This window comes from Felis catus, chromosome B1 (genome assembly GCF_018350175.1).
Source record: "Felis catus isolate Fca126 chromosome B1, F.catus_Fca126_mat1.0, whole genome shotgun sequence".
Classification (NCBI taxonomy): Eukaryota; Metazoa; Chordata; class Mammalia; order Carnivora; family Felidae; genus Felis; species Felis catus.
Window position 1 is genome coordinate 170,754,145 of NC_058371.1, and position 25,421 is coordinate 170,779,565.

Genomic DNA, 25,421 nt, shown 5'->3' on the forward strand with positions numbered 1-25,421 from the left:
CAACTGTTTATCTTTAACAAATGTGGTTGTTCTATGCTTAATTAATTGTAGAATATCCGACAGATTCATGGTTCAGAATGTTTTTTATCGGTAGAAGAAAGCCTCCCTCAAGAATGTTTTAAATGAGGGATCAGCAAACTACATACAGCTCGGGGGCCAGATCTGGCCTCCTGCCTGCTTTGACATGGCTCATGAGCCTAGAATAGTTTTCACATGTTTAAATGAAAAAGAAATTAAGAATAATATTTTGTGATACCTGAAAATTATACAAAATTCCTCTTTCATTGTCCATGATTAAAGTGTTATTAGAACACAGCTGTGCTTATTCATTTATGTACAGTGTCCAGCTGCTAGCATGCTGTGACAGCAGAGCTGAGTGATTGTGACAGAGATTCTGTGGCCTGCAAAGTGTAAGTTATTTACTGTGTGGTCCTTTATAGAAAATCTTTGTTGCCCTGGTTTAAACAGTCGTTTCAATTTATTCGTATTTTTTATTGTCTACTGTGTACTCAGTAGATTTTGCTGTGCAGGGTGGAAAACCTCACATAGGATGGCAGGTTATTCCATAAACTCATCTTTTCATTTATTCAGAATCCCTTCTGTAGTATCTTTGAAAGGTGGCCACTGGACATCTTACTGCAGTCAGTAAGAAAGCAGACTGGCAGTTAAAAATTTTCTTTTCCTGGCCAAATCACTCATTTAGTCAACATGTATACACTGAGTGCTGACTGTGTGTCACCCCCTGTTCGAGGCAGGCAGCAGGAGCAGTAATCCTAACAGACAGGGTCCCCCTTTCTGGGACCATGCTTTCTCATAGGAGGAGATGGACCATGAGCAAATAATATGTATTAGATCTGGGTAATAAGCACAAGGAAGATGAATCAAAGAGAGAGAGAGAGAGAGCTGGAGGCAAGAGAGGGCTGCTCTAGAGATGGTGATGGGCAAAGCCCTGTGGGGCAGTTATAGGTGAGCAGGAATCAGTGACATGTGGTGACATGAAGACCCAGGAGGTGGCATTCTAGGTGGAGGGAACTGCAAGGGCAAAGGCCCTCAGCTGGGAGCAGACTTGGCATGTTCAAGAAACAGCAAAGCTGCCCTTAGGGCTGGAGCAGAGTGAACAAAGGAAGAGTGAAGCAAAAAAACAAACAAACAAAAAAAACGGGGTTGGAGGGAGGGGTAGGGTACGAAGGGTGCTGCAGGGCAGAATGAGGACTGAAAATACTCAATTCTAAGAGAGATGACAGGGTTTTGAGCAGAGACCTAACTTGATCTGACTTATGTTTTTGAAAGGATCACTTAAACAAGTGGGACCGCATCAAACTAAAAAGCTTCTGCCCAGCAAAGGAGAACCATCAACAAAATGAAGAGGCAACCTACTGAAAGGGAGAAAATATTTTCAAATCATGTATCTGATACGGGTTAATGTCCAAAGTATATAAAGAACTTCTCGAAATCAATAGCCCTCAAACCAAACAATCCAACTGAAAAATGGACAGAGGAACTGGATAGATGTTTTCCCAAAGAGGACATACAGATGGCCAATAGGTACATGAAAAGATACTCAACATCACTCATCATCAGGGAAATGCAAATCGAAACCACAATGAGATATCACACCTGTTATCAAAAAGACAAAGATAATAAATGCTGGCCAGGGAGTGGAGAAAAGAGAGCCCTTATGCACTGTTTGTGGGAACGTAAATTGATGCAGCCCCTAGGGACCACACTATGGAGATTCCTCAAAAAATTAAAAATAGAAATGCCACCATATGATCCAGTAACCTCACCTCTTGGGTATATATCTAAAGGAAAGATCTTGAAGAGATACGTGCACTGCAGTATTGATTGTGGCATTATACATGGTAATCAAGAAATGGGAACAACCTAAGTGTTGATGGATGAATGGATGAAGAAGAGGTGGTCTCTCTATATGCAATGGGATATTATTCAGCCATGAGAAAGAAGGAAATCCTGTCATTTGCAACATGGATAGACCTTGAGGGCATGATGCTTAGTGAAATAAGTCCAACAGAGAAGCACATATACTACGTAGTATCACTTATATAGAATCTGTTTGTTTATTTAAATTTTATTTTTTTAAATTTACATCCAGATTAGTTAGCATATAGTGCAACAATGATTTCAGGAGTAGATTCCTTAATGCTCCGTACCCATCTAGCCCATCCCCCCTCCCACAACTCCTCTGGTAACCCTCTGTTCTCCATATTTAAGAGTCTCTTCTGTTTTGTCCCCCTCCCTGTTGTTATATTATTTTTGTTTCCCTTCCCTTATGTTCATCTGTTTTGTCTCTTAAAGTCCTCATATGAGTAAAGTCATATGATATTCGTCTTTCTCTGACTAATTTCACTTAGCAGAATACCCTCTAGTTCCATCCACATAGTTGCAAATGGCAAGATTTCATTCTTTTTGATTGCCAAGTAATACTCCATTGTATATATGTACCACATCTTCTTTATCCGTTCATCCATCGATGCACATTTGGGCTCTTTCCATACTTTGGCTATTGATAGTGCTGCTATAAACATGGGGGTGCATGTGTCCCTTCGAAACAGCACACCTATATGTCGTGGATAAATGCCTAGTAGTGCAATTGCTGGGTCGTAGGGTAGTTCTGTTTTTAGTTTTTTGAGGAACCTCCATACTGTTTTCCAGAGTGGCTGCACCACCTTGCCTTGCCACCAACAATGCAAAAGAGATCCTCTTTCTCCACATCCTCGCCAACATCTGTTGTTGCCTGAGTTGTTGATGTTAGCCATTCGGACAGGTGTAAGGTGGTATCTCATTGTGGTTTTGATTTGTATTTCCCTGATGATGAGTGAAGTTGAGCATTTTTTCATGTGTTGGTTGGCCATCTGGATGTCTTCCTTGGAGAAGTGTCTATTCATGTCTTTTGCCCATTTCTTCACTGGATTATTTGTTTTTTGAGTGTTGAGTTTGAGAAGTTCTTTATAGATTTTGGATACTAACCCTTTATCTGATACGTCGTTTGCGAATATCTTCTCCCATTCCTGTTGGTTGCCTTTTAGTTTGGTGATTGTTTCCTTTGCTGTGCAGAAGCTTTTTCTTTTGATGAGGTCCCAATAGTTCATTTTTGCTTTTGTGCCCTATATAGAATCTGTCTTTTTTAAAAAGTGAAACTCAGGAACAGCGAGTGGAAAAGTGGTTGCTGGGAGTAGGGGGTGAGGAAGATAGGGAGAGATTGGTAAAAGGGTACAAACTTTCAGCTATAAGATGAATAAGGTATGAGGATCTATGGTCAAATAAATAAATGTCAGGTGATGAAATGTGGTGATTAACTAGATGCGGGGAATCCTTTCACTATGAATACGTATACCAAATCCCCACGATGTACACTTCAAATATCTTACAATTTTATGTGTCAGCTATACCTCAATAGGGCTGAAAAAAGGAATCACTTAAGCTTCAAGTATATCTCCTCTACTGTGTAGTTTATTGCTCATGATACAATTTGGGGATTTAAAAACAAAAACCATGTCAGTACCAAAACAGCAGCCAAACAATTAGCTTTAAAAGGTCCTGAAATATTGTAGAGTGATGACTCTTTGACATAATTTATGTAAAGCTGTCATAAAAGCAGGAGGAGAGCAGTGGTAATTACAGGCCGCTGTCTTGTTAGGTGAGTATTCAAAGGTTTTAGGCCTCCATACCAGTCTAGGTCCCAGTGGGAAACAGGTGGCACATTCAGATGTGCTTGGGCAGGTATAGGGGAATACATAGGAGATAGTATAGTGCCCTGGGGATAATAGCCAAACTCCTCCCACTCGGGGCCTGAGCAGGAGAAGGGGGGGCAATTATAGGGTGACAGAGAGCTCTGTGTAGTGGGCCACCCGACAGCACCTGTGACCTGAAGCGACCCTGCAGGGAGGGAATCATTCTTCCTTCTGCTCTTCTGTGGGTACCTCTCCATTGGGCAAACCCAACCAGGAGCCAGAGGGTAAGGGAAGGTGTTGTTAAATGGGTCGACATCCTGGAGCAAAAAAAGGAGTGGAAAACAAAGGAAGGAGTGGAATCTTAGGTTTTAGGAGACACCCAAGACGCTTTTCATGAGTTCCAGCTCTCTCCCACTTGCCCTCCCCGACCCTAACCCCACCCAGACACACCACAGATGAGCATGCAGATGTGTACACACACACATACACATTCCTAAGCCCCCTCTGGTATTCTGTGATCACTTTTCTGAGGAGGGCAGAGAAGCAATTCATTAACTGAAGTTTGAGGACACTTCTAACTATTTCTGTGGTGTTTGGGTCTACAGTATATGCCATTGGATCTGGGAAGGGTTTGCATAATTCTTTCAGTCCTGATAAAAATTCAAAGCACATGTGTTACTGATGGTAGTATTAAACATTTTATTCTTTAAAAGTCTCTTTTATAGTTGGACACAGAAGGAAAAATACTGAGGCAGAAACTCAAAACCCTTGTGAGCTATATTCAATTTTGGTTATTCTGGTTGAAAACAAACAAAGCAAGCATTGAATTTTAGCCTCTTTGATCCAGATGGTTTTAGTTTTCTACCGTTGGACATATTAAAACTTTGAAGACACAGAAGTACCATTCAGTAAACTGCTTCTTTCAGCAACTTCTGTGATGTCCTGGTGCAGTGGAAAGCCTTGGGTTTCCTTTCAGGCAGGAACAGTTAACTCTGAATTAGTCACTCTCTGTGCGAAGTCAGGGGCTTTTTATTTCATGCCAGGGGGCAGAGAAGAATTTTTTTTAACAATTTGATCTTATAAAAATATTTGCCTTCTCATTTGATTTAGGTTCTGAGAATCAAAGATTCTAATAACAAAATGGCCAATATGGCCAACGAGTCTATCGGAAGACAGATACGCACAAGCCAATTGTAGGTGTTATTTCCTGTAATAGGAACTCAAGCTATATAGATGGTGAAATGACTTTTCCTCTTCCCCTTTTCTGAAATCTGGATGACAACTGAGACCTGTGGCACGTTCCTGAATAAATATTCTAGGTCCTGAATTGGAAGCCCAGTTGAGGACTTGTGGGGAAAACAAAACTCTGTTTTCTGTTTATGGTTATCAGCCATGTTGTAAAACATAAATATAATTTATTTTGCTTTACGGCCAAGGAAAGAAATCATCTTGAACTTCCCATTGGTTGTCAAGAACCAGAACAGAGTATGTTTTTGTTTCATGGCTTTTTGCCCATGGGTAAGCTTTGCAGCAGAGACTCATTCATGTTTGGTCATGGGCCATTGGATTTGGGGAGCACCCACTGTGTGAGGCATTGTGTTAACATTTGGGGGTGGTAGAGCATGAGTGAGGCAGTGCCCTAGTCCTGAGTCGGTTTATATAATTCTGCTGGGAGATTGGATGCATGAACAGATGCATGGCCTGCAGAGAAAGAGAGACTGCCTCCAGAGATGAGGGGAGTACTGTGGAAAATTACAAGGTAGGAGAGCTCCTGTCTCTCTGGCTGGAGAGAGCAAAAACACAGCTGGCCCTGAGCCAGGCCTTGAAGGATCCCGAGTGGAACAAATCAGCAGTGGTGGATTTGAATGAGTTCTGACTTCAATTATAAGCTTCGATTGTCCTCATCTATGAAATGGTGATCTCTTTACCACCCATATGACAGTACTTTTAGGAGACTGAATTACAAAATGCACTGCAAAAAGTAAAATACTGTTAATGCTGTTACTTACTGTTATGGTTAATATTATCAAATGGTGTCTGTTAAACATTTACATGTCTGTGATGGTCTACTGTAGTTTTCCAGGAGCGTGATCTAACAGAGTTATGGTTACTCATGGTGACTTATTACGCTAGCTCTGCATAGGAAGGTCTTTATATGTGGGAGTCTAGAAAATCTCATAAATGCGGTGAAGAGAGTCATCGTTACAGTGGGGAGAGGTCCTTGGACAGAGAAAGGCTGAGTTTCCGTTGTTAGGGAAGAACCAGGCGTGGTTTGGTTGAGTATGTTAAGGCGCTGATGCCTAAGGTTCTAAATTTGAGATGGCAATATAGAACTTGGGAGTTAGGACTCTGACTTTTTAAGAAAATAAATACCCACACTTAAAAAAACAACAACAACTTTTAGAGTCTTTCTGAGACTTTAAGAACTTGAATTGACTTAGAGAAGTAGGAGATGTGGTAAAGTCCTTTCTGGAAATGATTAAAATGTCATGTATGAAGCCGGAGAACTTGGAACCTGAAATATGTTAGGGTTGTATGAGGGGAGGGACATGAATGTATGAGATTAGGTTTAAAAAGCGTACACTACACATTTAGTCAGAGATCCTAGTTCTAATTCACTCCCCAAAGAGGGCCCATGTGTGTTTTTCAGCGCCACTCCCTTTGCTAATGATGACTGGACCACTCTTTGGAATTTGTGTAAGAGGTAGTTTAAGAGCCAGTCAAGAAAATCAACCTCACAGTCACAGTCTTTTTTCCTTTTAAAAATAGACTTTTATTTTATTTTATTTTTAATGTTTATTTATTTTAGAGAGGCCGAATGCAAGTAGGGGAGGGGCAGAGAGAGAGGGAGGTGCAGAATCTGGAGGCTCCAGGCTCTGAGCTGACTGTCAGCACAGAGCCTGACACGGGGTTCGAACTCACGAACTGTGAGACCATGACCTGAGCCCAAGTCAGACGCACAGCTGACCGAACCACCCAGGCGCCCTAAAAATAGACTTTATTTCTTTTAGAACATTTTTAGTTTTATAGAAAAATTGAGAAGATAGTACACAGTTCTCTACTCTCTCCCCCCATTCCCCCATTATTAATATCTTACATTAATATAGTATATTTGTTACAATTAATCCACCAATAGTGATGAAATTGAAGTGCATAGTTTGTTCAGATTCTCACAGATTTTACCTGGGTCAAGAACTGTCCCTTTTTACTCACTGCCTTATCCCCTCACACAGAGTAGCTGTTTCTGGTAATAGTGGCTTTTCCACATGTATGTCTGTGGAGTGACTAAACATGTAAGGTGCCCTGCCCACCCTTATGCCGTTAGAGCGTAGGAGGGAAGGATCCGGCTGCTGTGTGCAAATGACGCGCACTTTAGCGCTTGAGAGTTTGGAAGCAGGTGGGGCTATGCTCCAATGAAGCCTGGCACTGCCATTGACTAACCTTGTGACTTGGGGAAGTCACCCAGCCTCGCAGAGTCTGTTTCCTCACCTGGGAGAAGAGGGTAAGAGCAGGTGCTGCCTACCTGGGGTAGGAATAAAACGAGTAAATGGAAGAACGCAGGAGAGTGTGTAGAGCAGGGCCTCACACATGGGCAGCTGTCGGTAAATGTTGGCTTTAAGTTTTACTGTGCAGGATGGATCGCGGTGAGTGGGATAAGGAGTCAGAAAAGGGAGATGCAGAGGGGCGCCTGGGTGGCTCAGTCAGTTAAGCGTCTGACTCTCGATCTTGGCTCAGGTCATGATCTCAGGGTTGGTGCGTTCGTGCTCATTGTCAGTGCAGAGCAGAGCCTACTTGGGATTCTCTCACTCTCTCGCTGCCCCTCCCCTGTTCTCTTTCTCTCCCTCAAAATAAATAAACTTAAAAAAAAGAAAGAAAGAAAGAAAGAAAGAAAAGGAGATGCATAGAGTTGTGTGTGTTGGTGAGGCGGTGGGTGGTGGTTAGGAAAGTTAGAGAAGGCAGCATTTGAGATTAGGTCTCCTCTAACCAGTGGCACCATGACCAGAGACAGAAAACGCCAGGTTGAGACAATATAATACACAAAGGTACAGAGAGTGGGAAGGTATGAGAAAATATCTTCTAGAGGAAAGAAAATTATTTACTGTTTTAGATAGACCGTCGTCTACGGTAGTAAGACAATAATAGGACAAGGGAGATAGAACTGTAACGTCATAAATATTTTTGTTTTTCTTTCTTTTTTAAGTATTATTTATTTAAGTAATCTCTGCACCCAGCGTGGTGTTCGAACTCATGACCCCGAGATCAAGAGTCACACACTCCTCCAGCTAAGCCAGCCAGATGCCCCAAGATCATAAATATTTCTGACTGATATACATTTCAAGTCATAAAAGTTTTCAAATATAGAAAAAAAGTAGAATGAATACTACTGTTAACATTCATAGAACCTCCATCTAAATTCAGTAATTATGGGGTGCCTGGGTGGCTCAGTCGGTTAAGTGTCTGACTTCGGCTCAGGTCATGCTATCACGGTTCATGGGTTCAAGCCCCACATCGAGCTCTGTGCTGACAGCTCAGAGTCTGGATCCTGCTTTGGATTCTGTGTCTCCCTCTCTCTCTGCCCCTTCCCACTCATTCTCTGTCTCTCAAAAATAAATAAACATTAAAAAAATTTTTTTTAATTCAGTAATTATTGACATTCTTCCATGTGTACTTCATCTGTAGAAATTTTCTTATATTATCTTTTGCTGAGCCATTTAAAAATAAATTACAGACATCATGACATTTTCCCCAAAATGCTTTAGCATGCATCTCCAAGAAATAAGGAAGCTGCTTTATGTGAACACAATACCATTGTGACACCCAATAAAATTAACATTTGTCCCCAAATATCATTTAATGTCAGTCCATAGTCAGATTTCCCAAATTTGTCCCCCAAGTCTTTTAGCATGAAAAAAATTTTTTTTAAACCAGATTCCAATTAAAAGACCATGTTTTGCATTATTTTTCTTTTGATTATCATGCTTCTTAAGTGTCTTTAAATCTAAAATTCCAACTAAGACATTAAGACGTTTAGGCTTTGGAGCATTGAGATTATGGTGCTTTTCCCTACACCTACCCCATCTATCACCAGTGTAGTTCAAAATAAAAACAATACTGACTATCCATAAACAAATGTAAGTCCAGATAGATTCAGATTCTGCCCCCCCCCATCAAGATGATGACTTTGATGTTAGTTTTAAAATCTCAAGTGGTCACATTTTTAAATAACTCAGCATATACCTCCTTGCCTTGAGTAGACCAGCACTAGACTCACAGAATTCAGTAGAGCTACAGTGATGTGTTGTTTTTGGTTGAGCCCAATGTCGAAACTTCACAGATGTGAAATGACATCCTTAAAATGGTTCTGTGTAGACACGCAGAAGTGATTTTTGGTTCCGTTGTATAGATAAGCCTTTGGGACACTCAGTTCCAGTCCCTGTGGATAATTTCACAGTGAGTTTCACAATATTTCTTGAAGGCAAAAGTTGTTTAGGACTGTGAGTGGGATTGTGCTACGAATACCTGACGCTTGTGGTGGGAAACTCTTACGTGGAAGCTGGAAGAGATTTGGAAAGTAGAGGATGCAGAGCCTCAGAAGTGTGCTACTTTAACCAGGGATGCCTGGTTCTGCCATGGGGCGCTTGGCCTCCTCCTTGGTCTTCGGCCACTCCGAGTCATAGACACTAGTGGCTGAACAGGTGTCTAGAATTGCTGCAGGTATCGGGGTGGGTGTGAAAACGCCCACCTGCCAGGGCTACAGCTTCTACGACTCTCACTGTGCAACCTGGCAACCACTGGAACTCCTGTGAAGGAGAAGGAAGTGGGTATTGGGGAAAGTTTTCCTGCCAACGGGCCCCCTCTGATTGCTTTTTTCCTAATGACGTCTCCCTGTTACACTTTGGAAGTGGGGCTCCTCTGGGCCTCATTTCTTTCCACCTCACTTGCAGGTGCATGGATGGTGAGTGCTGCTTTAATTGATTGCGTTTAGCCTTGTAGTGGAAGCCAGTCCACCCTGCCTCTCCTGGGAGAACCTCATTTCCCCCTCCGTTTGGACTTTGATGCAGTTCCATTGACCCACTTGGAAGGGATTCAGTATGTAGTGCCTGCTTGTTTTTCCTTCTGTCCTTAATTTGGCTTGCCTTTTATTGTCTTCCAACTGAATGGATTCTTTCTCTTTCTTTTAAGGGAAAGGAACCTGAGAAAAACAATGCCTGTGGTGGTGACTGTTAAGGATAATTGCGGTGTTATGTTAATCTACGTGTTAAAACGAGTAGATAGGGAATTGCTAAATTCACCAACCTGTTGGCTCCCAAGTCTAGTCCTTTTAAGCATATTTGTTGCTGAAATGAAGATGTAGCCGTGCAGAGAAATGTCCAAATGTACAGTTTTTAAGTGCAATTGTGTATATAGTATTGAAAATTTTATTTCCATCAGCAAGAATCATGATAAAATTCGTAGAAATTATAGAAAAGTGGAAAGGAGAAGCCCAGAGATAACTAGCATTAACACTCTGAATCTTACGTCTCGCTATTTCAATCTGTTACATCTCTCTAAGTGGGCAGACTTTCATTACCACTGTCTAGAACCTTTTGCTACTCAGAAGTGTGGCCCGTGGATTTCAGCAGCATCAACATCGCTTGGGAGCTTGTTAGAAATGTGGAATCTTGGGCTCTACCCCAGACATACTGAATCATAATTTGTTTTGAAATAATGTTACATATACGTTAAAATTTAGAAGCTCTAGAACATAGTATATCCAGGGCAGCAAGCTGAGTGGATATGGCACAAAGAGCCAAGACCTGTGCTCTCCGTTCATCTTCATTTCCCCTTTGTCATGCTTTCCTAAAATAATTTTCCTCCTCAGTATGTGATAAAGATAAAAACGAGGTCATTTTTTTTTTTTTTTTAGCAAGGCATAGCAACCCTGTTGAGAAACCCAACTGCCTCCTGCATAAACATTTCGTTCCATGAACATTAAGTGCCTACTGTGTACCATGTGTACCCTCAGCCGTCACGGAAAGTTAAGGTGTGCATTGCCACAGTAGGAGCATATAGAGAGCACGGAGGATTGAGTGGTTGGTTTTGCAGGAATAGAAGTCACAAAGAAAAATGCTTTCTGATCTGAGTCTTGAAATGTAAATCAGTGAACATGAGTTATGAGTATTGCTAGACTCTAGAGAGAGCACAGAAATGCTCTCTTCCTTCAAGGATCCCACGCGTGATTTAAGGCCGTGGGGACAGTGTTTAAAGCTGTAACTAACAATAGGAAGCACCTAGGTATTAGGGTAGAGCTAGAAGACCTCTGAATGTCAGTGTTACAATTCTGTGACCTTGGACACATGGTCTCAACTGAACACCCATTTCTTCTGTAAAGTTGGGATAAAATAATATAAATTATTCCACAGACTTACAGTGATTTTTAAATGAGATAACATAACAGAGCACTTACCTACAGTGCGTGTAGAATTGACACTGTATGACAAAGCAATTAAAAAAGCGCCAAGTGAGTGCAGGAGATAGAAATATTGAGGAAGAACAGAGGAAAGAGGCCGTTTCTGCCTGAAATATGAGACTGTGGCCAACGTGGCCTTGAGGGTGTGAACGAGGAAGAGTGGGTTTGAAGGATGGGCCATGGGAACCAAAGTGAAAGACGAAGCTGCAATTTGGAGACTGGCTCGACTGAGAAAAGGGGTCATAGAAACAAGGGATCAAGTTTGGTGGGGAGAATTCTGTTTCAAACCCATTAAACTGGAGGCAGCTGCTGAGAGCTATGGTTCTGGAATGCATGTTTGCTTCCCTGGACTGTTGCTCAGACACACCGTGTTCTGGGCTTGACCAGGGCTGGGATGACATCAGGTGCTCGGCCTTCCCTGCTTAGGGTGTTTGGTCAGTAAGCTTGTAGAAGGACTCTTTCTGGCTCAGTGGAAATGGCCACGCCCACAGAGGGTTTCTCACCAGGATAGGAAACAAGGCACAATTTTTAAACCTTGAGACTTTCGTCTTCTTCAAAATGAGTGGAGGAGAACTGAACTTCTCTGTGGCTAATTTTTACCCTTTGTCATCCTCTTCCTTGAGTTTCTTTTTTCTTTTTCAATCTTCTTGCTCCCAACTAATGACCATTAGTTAATTGCTACAGAAGAGAAATGAATTGGAAAACGTTTTTTTGAAAGACTAAATGCTGTAACACCAGTGGACTGTATTCCTCTGTGTCATTTTCCTTTCAGCCATGAACTCCTTTATGATCTCTCGTTGTACAGAATACAGATAGCCTACAAGTGATCATGGTTCCTGGTTTTTATGCCTGCCATATAAAATGCTAACATTTTGCCAAATTTGCTTTATCTCTGTCTTTGTGTCTGTCTGTCTATACATGCACGCACACACACACACGCACACACACACTTTAAGTAATTTTTGCTGAGCAATAAATAAATAAGTAAATAAATAAGTTTTGCTGAACCATTTGAGTTAGTTGTAGAGATCATGATCTTTTAGTTCTAAATACTTTAATAGGTACCTACCAAGCATAAGAATAGTCTTCCACATAACCCATTATACCATTATCACCAAGAAATATTATCTGATACATAGATAATATATGAGTACTTATTATTTAACTTTCCCCAGTTATTTCAATAAATAATGTCATTTATAACTATTCCTTTCCTCATCCAAGATTCATCAACAATCATTCATTGAATTTTATATCTTTAGTTTCTTTTCATCTAGAGCAGTCACCCTGTTTTTGTTTGTTTTTACCCTTCATGGCACTGGTATCTTGGAAGATTTCAAGACAGTTGTCTTTTGGAACGTACCACAATCTGGATTTGATTGTTACTGTGTGACTAGATACAGATTAAGCATTTTGACAGAAATATGACGTAGTGATTATCATTTGACAAACAATGACATTCAGTTGTCCTATAATTGATTATGCCAGCCATCACTTGGGTAAAGTGGTCTGCCAGAATTCTCTATTATAAGGACACCTTTTCCCATACTTAAATGATAAGTAATCTGTGGGTTGATACTCAGAGGCTGTGAGTATCCTGACCCACAAAACCCTTGCCCTAATGGTTTTAGCATCCATTAATGATCCTTGACTGAATCAATTACTGCCTGGGTAGTTGCAAAGTGGGATTTTCTGTTTCTGCTGTTTCTTTGGTGTTTTATTAGCTGGCATTCTTTGTAAAGAAGAGCTTCCTGCTATCCCTTATTTCATGAATTTCTATGAATTTATGGTTCCTTTTTTTATTCAGTGTGTTCTAACTCATCCATATCATTCTTTTTTGTTGTCGTTGTTGTTCAAACTGTGCCACATTTGGCCCTTTGAGACAGCTCCTGTGTCCTTTTGTCAGGCCTGTGTTAATATTTGAGCATCTCCTTGGTTTCTTGCATAGTAAGATGTTTTAGGCAATTTTGTACTTTCCTTGCCCCAGGGCTGGTCCCAGCTGTTTCTGGAATGGACTAAGGTATTTAGAGGTGAAGATTTGGGTGCTCACGCTTTCTTTAAAAATGGATATTTTCTAGACAGAGTTAAACGTCAACAATCATTTGTTTAAGCTCTCCCATCCTCCAGCTTCTGCTAAAATATTCCCATGGAGCCACGGGTTGTTAACAAGTTGGAAGGAAAGAACCAGTTGAGAGGAGGAGGCCATCGAAAGTGAAGGTCTTTGGGCTTTGGACCAGAGGTGACACAGTGAGGCAAACAAGGAAGTGAGAATGTGCCAAAGACCAATTTAAATTACATTGGAATTCTGCCCAGGGAGTGACTAGAGAGCCCCAGGATATAATCCCTGCTTGTTTTCCAGGTAGACTCTGAAAATTGGTTGCCCTTTTTTAATATCCGATAATGCCAAGGGAGTGTGTTCCCCTGAGCTATACATGTGCTCATTCTTAGAGCGATTTAACAAATAGAGTTTCCATCCTGAGAGTTCCTAAGTGCTCTATATTTTCAGGGTCAGTGTGTGGTATGTGTGGATGGATGTATTTCAGCACGTCCTTTAAAAATGAAAATTTATCCTTTTCATTTTGAATCCTCACAACTGAATATAATACCTGACCTGCTGATTATAATATTCGGCTGCAAAAAATAATACGTGGTTGCAAATTGTTGAAGGTGCATATGTGCAGCATTTTAGGCGGCGACTTGTGAGAACTCAGAAGCCAAGAATTTCTGGTACTTTTCAAAGTAATCAGCATGCATTTGATAAAGTGATAGAGCCTCTGAGGGGTATCTTGAATTGACTGATTTTTTGGAACTCATAGTCCTCTGTGATCTCTTTTTATACATAATAGCAAAATGAAAATGTTCTTTTGCCTTTTCTATTCTTAAAAACAAAACATGAAGCCAGTAGCATTTGTTTCCGTTTGATAGGGAACCTATGAAAATGCTTAAAAATACAAAAGCAAATTTGAAACATAAGGGTTTTGTTTTTGTTTGGTTTTCATCAAAGTCTGCGTGTTTGGAAGTGAAAAAACAAAACAAAAATACAAAGACTACTACATGTATACTTTGTCCAGCAGGAATATGGTTATTATTCAAAAGGGTACACTGAATACGACGGGTGCTTTGTTATTTTATGAAACAGAACCACACCCACACATCTACAACCACTGACTTTTCATTCTCCGTACGTTCTTGACAATGGAGCATCCTATTAAAGCAATTGCTCTAAATAGTGACTGGGTGGACAGTACACCAGGAAGGTTAAACTGAAAATGAAAAGGAACACATTATTTAAATGTGCTGCTAGCCTGGCATAGGTGAGTAAACTCAGGTGTGTTGTGGCCAGATTGTACCAAATTGTCCTCTGACCCCTGAGTACCCTCACCATTCAGTTGTTTTGTGATGTCAGTGTATGAGATCAAACTCAGTGCACTCAGGACTAAGGAGTCACCTTTTTTTTTTTTTTTTGAATGTTTATTCATTTTTTGGTAGAGACAGAGTGTGAGCAGGGGAGGGGCAGAGAGTGAGGAAGACACAGAATCTGAAGCAGGCTCCAGGCTCTGAGCTGTCAGCACAGAGCCCAACACAGGGCTCGAACTCACAGACCGTGAGATCATGACCTGAGCTGAAGTCGGACACTTAACCGACTGAGCCACCCAGGCGCCCCACCATTTTTGGCAAATGGACAGTTTTCAAAGTCAAGTTTCATTGGGAAGATTTTAATATAGTCAAGTTTCATTTATTGGGAAGATTTTAATATAGCTGAGTCCTTTTGGAAGTCATGAAGATTAATCTCTCTCTCTTCTTACTTTCTATTTAAAACTCCCCCAAGTGGAGCATTTATTCCTACGCCCAAATCCATTGCCCCTTGTATTTCTTTAATCTTGATCTTGTTTGAAAGGAGCTTTATCCAGAACACAATTTCTTCATTCAGAATGAAATTTCTTTCAGACATTAAGATAGCTTGTATACAATTACATAATTAAAAATCTCCTTTCATCTGGATTTTACTAATCCATAACAGTTTTAGCCAGTAAAAGCAAATTATATTTTAGCCTCTGTAATAGATTTATATACTTTGAACGTCCCTGTTGGGACTGTGTGTGCCTTGAATTGTGAGATAGAAAATACTTTCAAGGGTACAGTCATGAGACTGGATCTGTTAATGCTTGTGAAGGAAGCTTCTGGTGTCTGTGTTCTTGGGCTGGCCTTATTGGCTAGATTCACATGTGAACTTACAGTTGTAATAAAAAGAGGTTTTTCCCATCAAATGCCTTAGTTCTATTTTTTTTTAACTTTTTTTTTTAAGAAAAAATTTTTAAGTTTATTTAGGAAGAGAGAGTATGCACATGTACGGAGGGTGGGTTGCGGGGGGAGGGCAGAGAGAGAGAGAGAATCCTAAGCAAGCTCTGCACTGTCCGAGCAAAGCCCAATGCAGGGATGGAACTCAGGAATCGTAAGACCATGACCTCAAGAGTCGGATACTTAACCAGTTGAGCCACCCAGGTGCCCCCTTCGTTCTGTTTTTATATAGTATCTTGTTATTTGTAACTGTAAAAGTAGATGTGGTTATTGTGAAAAATTTGAGTACCACAAGAAAATGCAAAGAAACTAAAAAGTATTCTGTCCTAATATTATTATCTTTAATTAGCAGCTATACAAATGTTGACTTTTTTCCCTTCTTTTTTTCTAGCTTTTAGATACTTTTAGACAAAATTGGGGCTGTATTGAACATATTGTTTTATAGTCTGCATTTCCAATGAACATTGATTGCTTAAAAACATTTTCCCATTTTATTAAATGTTTTACAGATTTAGAAAAAAAAACTGTTTACCCTTTGTTGGGTATTTATATTTTTACAGTTCCTTAAAATAATATTACTTGTCATAGAAAAACTTACTTGTACATACACATACATTTTTTGTATATCTTGGACTTTTTTAAGGATAAATTCAGAGTCTTTTTTCAATTTATTGGTTTCAAGGAATGAAAACTAATTCAGTTCAGTTTGTCATTTCCCGGTAATTACAGGTAAGCCCTCTTGCCTGCAAGGATCTATCTTCATAACTCTATCATCTTGATCTGTCCTAAATGGTGTGGTAGCACCTTATTTATCTAACACCATTAGGGAACTTCTCATAGAGTTTTCATTTACCTTAAACTAAGTGTCTACACTTGAAAATTATAAACATTATAAATGAGAATCTTTCTAAAATTGTATTACATATATTGCTGTCCTTTTTAACATAATGAAAAAAATATGAAAATCACCGTTTACCCCCTCTGGTTCAAATCACAAGCATCTTTATAAACATCAGTTATGGTATCCTGAGTTCTGCTAAAACAAGATACAGGTGTTTCTTAAAACCACCATGTTATGCAAAAGCCTACAGTAAAACACACTGCACTTCTGGGAAAAATCGGGTCAGGGACACAACACTCAAAAACCTTTATCAGTGACACATTAAAAAAATAAGATAGGAACTGAATAAGAATTATAGCACAACTTTACACATGTTAGGTGGCTAAGAAATAGATAAATAGTATAGTCAATTATGACACTTTACCTTGACAAAATCCTGATGTTTTCTTGCAGACTGAGGCCTTGGCACGGTTGCAGGTTGTGAGTTACTTGAAATGGTGGAAGGAGGGTTACCTCAAATTGGAAGGGAAGTTGGGGCAACATGTGTGGATGGCTGTGGCTCGTAACACACGGGTGGAAACTGGGATCGCTCGTTGATGTTAGAGGCATGGGCTTTGTGCATTCTGTGTATCTTTTTGCAACTGTGTTCTGCATGGATGCAATCTTACGCTATTACCTAGGGTTTCCTGCAGTGAAATCATGCATAAACAAATGTGACATTCGAGTTATGCTCAAATTGTTCCCTAACATAGCCATCTTGGAATAAACACAAACGTTATAGCAGAACTGAGTGTACTGAGTAGTGACACAGTGATGTCTAGAGGATATTCCTCTCGTCTCTATCACTAATAGAGTTAATACATGTAAAACGCTTACGAGAAGAATCTGGCATACGAGTGAACACTGTATAAGTGTTGGCAGTAACAATGGTAGTAATAATAATAATAAAAGATGCCTATTGATGTTTGTGGGATTCTGTCTGCTTTTCAGTTATGACTGCCTACTGTAGCAGTGCTTCCTTGCTCCGTCTAATTGACCTATTTCTCAATCTCTCGTGGCTTTTAAATGAGTTTATTGTGCTTAGAATTACATCTAGCATAAGGCCTAGAATGGGAGAACCTGGAGAGAGGGGTGCTGACTTTCAGTTATGGTTTCCCCGCGACATCTGTTTTACCTACCCAGACGTTTGAATCTTATGAGTTATTACCAACGTATTCACTTGTGAGATTGTTGGGCAGTAACTTATCTTTCAAATGAGGATATGACCATGCAGAATTTTTGGATTTTCTGTTTGATGAGAAAAAAGTTCACACAACTCACTGTCTCATTCCCACCTGCAAAAGCGAAGTGTGCTTAAATGATTCCATGAGAAAGATGTTTACAAGTTGTTGACGATTTTCTTTAGGTTGTTGCTGTTCTTTTTTATTCACAGCCACTTCTGTGCTTGTGAGATGAGCTCATCTTTGGAAGGTGGAGCAGGGCAAGTGTGATTTCGGAAGACCTTCCCTCCCAAGTCACAGTATAATTAGAAGCCCAGATCCTCCCTCAGTTATTTTTTTATGACTCCCCGAGAAGGACATTTTTACCATGAATGATTGCCAAGAATACTTGCTGGATCCTCCTTTAGTGTCCTTAATAGGATGACAGATCAAAATACCATCTTGATTTAGGCCTTGTTAGTATTGTTCTGAAAGAAAAGTAGCTAACACAGCTTATCATTTAGATATTCCAGTGAAATCTGTATTGTAATTATGCAGAGAGACTCTGAATAGCAATACGTATCTTGATTCTTAATTTCTAATCTGACTTTGAATTTTAACTTTTTGTCTCTGCGCAATTTTTAGATATTTGGGCTGCTTGACCTCATTGTGTGATTGCTATGAATTAACAAGACTTTGTGGGAAAAGGGAACTTGCCTTTTGAGCTTTGTACCAAAGACCTGGGAAAAAAGTAAGTAATTTTCTAACTTGCTGTTTTAAAAAAATTCTTGTTACATGCCTCTCAGGAAGTTAACTGTGGGTCTGTGGCTTTTCAACGTTCTTTCTTGGCTTTGTAAGTTTTATATGCTCTTGCAGATTTGAAACATGGAAAGGGACTCAAGAGACCTTTGGAAAAAAAACTTCCAAGAGATTAGGATGACTTTCTGCATTTTGCCAAATCTTTTGGGGTTCATAAACTGAGTCCTCAAGGTTGCAATAAACCTTTTATCAGATGTGCAGTAGACAAATTAAACTTTAAAGGTAAAGCTTTAGAATACTGTGTGCCAGAAAAGTGAGTCCTGTTTTCTGAGCTTCAAGTGTTTTAGACTTTTAGATAGGCTCTTTGGTTCAGAACTTTTAGAATAAGAATGAAATCCATTTGGTTCTTTTCTTGTCTAGAAAGGAAAACAAAATGCGTAATCACTTGTTCAAGACTTGGTCTCGGTAGAATTGACGTGCCTATCAGTTTTATTGTTTTCTAGCTTTCTGGAGGTACTCTAAGATATTCTAATTGAGACACTGTGTGAATGGTTTTGCTCTCTTTTAGACAAAATTGCTTGGGGCTCTAAAGTTCTGTTTTATTCCCTGATCTTTTTGAACAAGTAAAATGGGCCTTGAAGATAATAAAGTCAATCTGCTTTATTGTAGAATTTGTGTGGAAGTATGAATGGCCCATAAGATTGTAAGCAAAACAAAGCACATGCATGTACACACACACACACACACACACACACACACACACACACACACACACACACATCCTTTTTCCGGCATGTTCCAGAAGCCATATCAACAATAGGAACCATTTGTCCATTTAAGTACTAGGTAGTGTCCTAAACTTTGTACGCCTTGTGTCTTATGGCTCCTCTGCATTTCTGACAGTACACATGAGCTAGTTAAAATGTGTCTTAAAAAAAGGCAGAAAAGACCTCTTCTTTAGAAGTTCCATAGAAGTATTAATTATTGTTATATCATATGCATTATAAATTTACTTGTAATTAAACTGTGTATTATTATATAATAATTATAAGGTAAGGGTAATTAATTATGAAGCCCTTTTGGGGTTAAATAAGGTATTTGTACTGAAAAACTATTACGCACATGCACAGCACACACGCACCATGCATGTAACTTGCAAGAGCTGTCAGTATAAATTCACTGAAAGGAAGGACTTTGAGAATTTTCTCCAAAAACATTTTTTAATGTTACAGTGAAATATTGGCTGTAGTGAAATACTATTGTCCGTGGCACTTAAAAAAATGATTGCACTTTATTTATTTGAAAAAAAATGTTTAAGTATTCATTTTATTAATTAAAAGGGGAGCCAGTGAAATGATAAAGCCAATTTAAGGAGCATTTGAGCAACAGAGGCTTATATGACCCATTGTGAAGGCTTTTAAAAAGAATCTTAGAATAAGATGACTGGGTTAGATGCACAATTGGCTAATGTTTTACAGGGATATTAACTAACCTTTGGGGTTTTCTTTTCTATGGAACAGAGATCATTTGTATTGTATTGGTAATAGACAAGAATCATCTGTGTTGTTATCAGCTTTCAGTAAATTAACATCTGCCTTTCCAAAATTGTAAAATATCTGAACCAATAGTAAATAGGAAGTCCAACAAAGGTACAGAGTCCTAGTGAATGAGTTAATCCTTGAACACACCTGCTGCTATACTGCACTAGCCCTGAAAACACATCCGATAATGCCTTTTGTCTATTTCTAAGTTTTTGGATAACGTGTGGGTAAATATTCATGTTTTGGGGGAATTATTCTTTAAAAAAAGTTTGTTTTATGTTTATTTTTCGAGAGAATGCAAACGAGGGAGGGGCAGAGAGAGAGGGAGACACAGAATAGGAAGTAGGCTCCGGGCTCTGAGCTGTCCGCACAGAGCCCAATGTGGGGCTCCAACTCACACGCTGCAAGACCATGACCTGAGCCAAAGTTGGACACTCAATTGACTGAGCCACCCAGGCTCCCCTTGGGGGGGTTTATTCTTCATAGAAGTGTATATTATTACTAGCTAATAATAATAATAGCAATTGCTAACCTTTACTGAGCACCAGCTGTGTCAGGCACATGCATTTTCTCATGGGCTTCATTTCGGTTGAATTTAATATTCACATATTAACCTTAACATCAAGGAAATCCTATGTGGTATACTTATTATTCCATCTTGGAAGGTATTTGAAAGAGGATTATGTTGGAAGTCACCAGCCTGTCCACAGAAGTGAAATGAAAAGGGCAAAAGATTAGTTCTCTGGGCTTCAGGATCCAGGTATTTGATGTTTAGATTGGAAATATAATTTACCCCCAGAAAGTAAGCTACTTAAACCACCTTTCAAATAATTTATCATCTCTTTAGAATTTAACATAGTCTCTGGTGAGGTATTTTCCTTCTATTATACCACAATATTCCCTTTGTGCCATTGCTGTAAAAGGTGTATTTCCATTTTGTAGAGGCACGGCATCTGTAGGACTTCTGATTCACACCAATACGCTAAAGATAGCCCGTGTTACCAGAGGGACCATGGCAAAAAGATCCCTGCTTATTAAACTGATGTCATAGGTGAATATTTCGATGCACAGAAGGCCATTCATAATTGACCTTTAGGTTAAAAAAAAGAAAAGAAAAGAAAAAAGAAAAGAAGAAGGTTATAATGCATAAGTATGCTGCACGTAAATCCAGGCCTGAAGAACTACTCACATGGAGGTCAAGGTTAAGGGAGAGGCAGAGCAAGGGAGAAGGAAGGCAGTCTTTTCTGACAGTGACAAAAGGCATAGGAGAATGTTTCTGACGGTACTTTGAAAACTGTAAGGTGTACTTAAATGTATCAGCGGGGGGGGGGGGGGGGGAAGGCAAGCACAGTTTTGGGGCAAAATCTAGAACCTGGATTAACCTCCACACTTCTTTTCAGCATCTCTGTGGCCTCTACTTTTATTTTTTCTTTCTTGCATTTGTGATTAGAAAAGCATTTGATTTGGGGCGCCTGGGTGGCGCAGTCAGTTAAGCGTCCGACTTCAGCCAGGTCACGATCTCGCGGTCTGTGAGTTCGAGCCCCGCGTCGGGCTCTGGGCTGATGGCTCAGAGCCTGGAGCCTGTTTCCGATTCTGTGTCTCCCTCTCTCTCTGCCCCTCGCCCGTTCATGCTCTGTCTCTCTCTGTCCCAAAAATAAATAAACGTTGAAAAAAAAAATTTAGAAAAGCATTTGATTTAGTTATTTCAGGTAGATTTCTGTTGACTTGAGTCTATCATGTTTATAAAGTATGGATGCGGTTTTTGAAAAATTAGCCATGGGTTATTTTGAAAGAAGTAAAAAAAAAAAGCTTCTAGTTTACTGTTCTATTTGACGCACATTATGTTTATTTTTATGCCAGTACTGAAAGAGGATTCTGTTCTTCAAATTGTTTGGTGTCCTGTCTTTTCCACCTACCAACAAGTAATGAATTCCCATGCTAATAAATATTTATCTACAATGTCCTTTTTAGCGAAAGTACAACAATGGGATCTTAGCTTTTTGTTTGATTGGAGGCCATCCTGGCTTTCAGTTACAAAGGAGTATAAATATGTGAAATATGATAGTGTAGGTTTTTCATCTGCAAACAGAAAGACTAGGATTCACCTTCTGTAATCTCTGCAGCGTTTACTGTAACCAGACACGTTCTGGATAGGAGGCTCATGGGAGTAAATACGTGCTCAAAACTGGAAGTGTCACTGTCTGACAGGTACCGTGTATAACGTGTTGTGTCTTTGGTTCCTTTGTTATATGACAAGAGTGCAGGTGACATATTCCTCCCACTCTGCTGTCTTCATCAATATTTCTGTGCCTAAGGAAGGTTTCTACCTACGTATTTCTCCCTCCCGAGAAACTCTAAATATCTCAGATGAGGTGGCGATGGGTACAAAAGGAGCATTTCATAGACTGTAGACTAGGATTTATTGGGGTAAATTGCAATCCAAAATAATTGGAGACACAATGTTTCATAGACCTTTGCATGCTTTCTCAGTTGTAAGTTCATATATTAAATCAACATTTCTTGAGCAACTACTATGTGCCAGCCACTGTACTAGGAGCTCATTATTCAGAGATGAATGAGTTATACCCTTGCTTTCAAGGAATGTAATCTGCGTTTCGAATTCAGATTCAAATAAACATTTATTCAGCCTGTACCATGTGACAAGCAGTGGGGTGGAACTTAGATGAGGTGTTTGATTACTAAAATTCAGTAATGATATTTATTGACCCATTCCCTCCAAAATAAGTCTGTAAATAGAAACTTCTAATCTTTAAGTTTTTTTCTCCTATTATATTTTCTTGAACTTTTAGTATCTGCTACTACTTGTTAGGTTAAATAAACAAATTGGGAAAAAAAGGGTAAACAAATAAGAAGCATTTAGTTGATAAACTTTGAGCAATGATTTTAAAAACATATACTTTTTTTTATATTTGAAAACCTGTAGACATATAATGTGGTCTTAATTTTTCCTACTAAAGAAGATCTTAGCCCACATGATACAATTAAGTGTATTGAGATTTTATGCATTCTGCCCTGAGAGTGGCTCTACTGTCTGAACCAGTGTGGAAGACATAACATTAAGGCATTTGATTTTCACAGTAATTCTTGGGGTAGGAATTATTGAAATTCAGGTGGGCAGGGCGGGGCGGGGTGGGGGAAGTAACTTGTCCACATTTCACTCAGCTAGAAAATGTTTGAGGTAGGATTCTAACTCTGGCCCATCCAATTCAAAGCCCGTGTAGTATCCTCCTGACTCCCACGAACTGGTGGAGAATGTACACTCACAAATGCCTTGGGTGCACTGAGAGAGGAACAATCGGGAAATGTCTTTATTGCGTGCAAGAGCTGGCAGTGGAATAAGTCTTGCCGGCTGAGTTAGAAGATAGGGAGGAAGGGGAGGAGTCGTTGGAGCTAGTTGTAGGAAAAGCACGTGCCAAAGTGCAGACGAATGGAAGCTCATGGCGTGTTCAGAGAGCAGCAAGGACGCCACCGCGGCTGGGGTGTGGGATGTGGTGGAGGGCACAGTTGGCTGTGAAATTGAAGAGACTTGGTACCAGAGGAGGGCCACATGGGTACCACGCTGGAGACTTGGGGTTTCTAAGCAATATATAGCCATAAAAATTTTATTTATTTATTTTTAAAATACAATTTATTGTCAAATGGGCTAACATACAGCGTGTAATATGTGCTCTTGTTCTCTGTATTTAAGAGTCTCTTATGGTTTGCCTCCCTCCCTCTCTGCTTGTAACTATTTTTTTCCCCTTCCCTTCCCCCAGGGTCTTCTCATAAACATTTTAAAGTAGAAGAAATTTCATAAGTAGATGGGACTTTTACAAAAGATCACTTGGGTGGCAGCGAGGCATACACCGAAAAAGAGAAGACTGGAGACCCAGGGTTGCCATGTGAGGTCGTGCAGATTGTTTACTGCATAAGAGCAACGTGTGTGCGGTGGGTGGTGGGGACTGATAATCATCCGCCACGTTACTTACTCAACTGTGTGCTCTTGGGTCTGGGACTGCTTAGAGAAGGCACCTTTTAAAATTTGCATAATAAAGTGCTCTACTTTTTAATTGCTTATCAAATAATAGGAGAGATTAGGCAAAGAAATAACCATGTACCCTAAAGCCTAGGAGTCTGGAGGTAGACATGGTGGTCTTTTTACTAACTGTATGACATTGGGCACATTCCCCATTCTCAAGGTCTATCCCCTCATCTTTATTTATTTATTAAAATTTTTTTTAATGTTTATTTATTTTTGAAAGAGACAGAGACAGAGACAGAATGTGAGTGGGTTAGGGGCAGAGAGAGAGAAGCACAGAATCGGAAGCAGGCTCCAGGCTCCAAGCTGTCAGCACAGAGCCCAGCGTGGGGCTCGAACCCATGAGCTGTGAGATCATGACCTTGCTGAAGTCAAGACGCTCAACCGACTGAGCCACCCAGGTACCCCTATCCCCTCATTTTTAAAGGAGAGTTGATAATAGGACCTGGCAGGGCTTTGGACCGACCAGGTAAGGGACATTGGTAAGAGAAAGAACCAGACACAGAAGATGGAGAAATAGTGGGTCAGAGACTGGAACCCATTGCTAGCAGTTAACCCCGAGGGTGTGGTGGGACATGTAGTAAGGGTTTCTTAGGTTTTATTTTCCTTAATCCTTTAACAATTCTTTTTTTTTTTTTAAGATTTCTTAAAAGATTTATTTATTTATTTAGAGAGCAAGCAGGGGAGGGGCAGAGAGAGGGAGACAGAGAGAATCCCAAGCAGGCTCTACACTATAAGCCCAGAGCCAGATGTGGAGCTCGAACCCACAAATGGTGAGCTCATGACCTAAGCTGAAATCAAGAGTTGGACACTTAACCAACTGAGCTACCCAAGCCCCCCCATTCCCCACCCCCCCCCGCCATATCACTTCAAAGAGGGAGATGCTATTATCCTATTATTTAAAGATTTTGAAACTGAGGCTCAGGGAGGTTAAATAACTTGTCTAATTCCACACAGCTAGAGAGTGGTATAGATAAGACTCAAACCCGGGTCTCTGTGAGTCTCACGTTTATGCTCTTAATGACTGTGCTGTGCTTAGAGGTGATCTTTTCTGTATGTTGAACTCCCTTAATACCCTGCCTGAGTCCCTCTGATAACATATTCTGATTTTATCCTTTTGAATTGGGTCGTAGTTATTTACATACTCTTGTGTTTAATTTACTAGATGGGAAGATTCTGAGGACTGGGATCCAGTCTCATTCACTTTTTGTCTTTGTCTTTCATAACTCTTTGCTTAATAAAATATATGTTGATAAGATGAATAGCCTCTTACGGTTTTTCCGTCTCCTAAGATTCAATAATTGTTTTATTGTATATGTAAAGCTTCAGTTGCAGTTATGGTTAAGTAGAATGTACAGAGGAGTCATTGGATTTTAATTTGACGTCTAGATTGATTGCTAAAGTTTCAGGCAATTCCTAATTGCCATTTTTCTCTGAGAAATAATTTGTGACTTGCCATCAAACACTGAGGCCAAGACCAAAATGTACTTACGGCGAGTCCGTTTTGGAAGCTTAAATCTGTGCCTGCTGCTTCACTGCCGGGGCAGGTATAACCACTCAAATGTCTTAAATGATATTTATGAGTCCATAAAAATGTTACA

The 25,421-nt window shown here is 39.9% G+C and overlaps 1 protein-coding gene across 13 annotated transcripts in view; it reads left to right on the forward strand.

Annotated features, from left to right (window-relative positions):
- Positions 1 to 25,421, forward strand: part of APBB2 (amyloid beta precursor protein binding family B member 2) — a 388,287-nt gene that overhangs the window by 97,181 nt on the left and 265,685 nt on the right. For 11 of the 13 annotated variants that reach the window (XM_023253177.2, XM_023253183.2, XM_045056439.1 and 8 more), the window contains exon 3: positions 18,127 to 18,232. The exons of 1 other annotated variant lie outside the window; for it this stretch is intronic. The gene's annotated coding sequence lies outside the window, so the exon portion shown is untranslated. Of the gene's footprint in view, positions 1 to 18,126; positions 18,233 to 21,904; positions 21,990 to 25,421 lie in introns of all 13 variants that reach the window. One more of the 13 variants, XM_045056437.1, reaches the window with a different exon arrangement.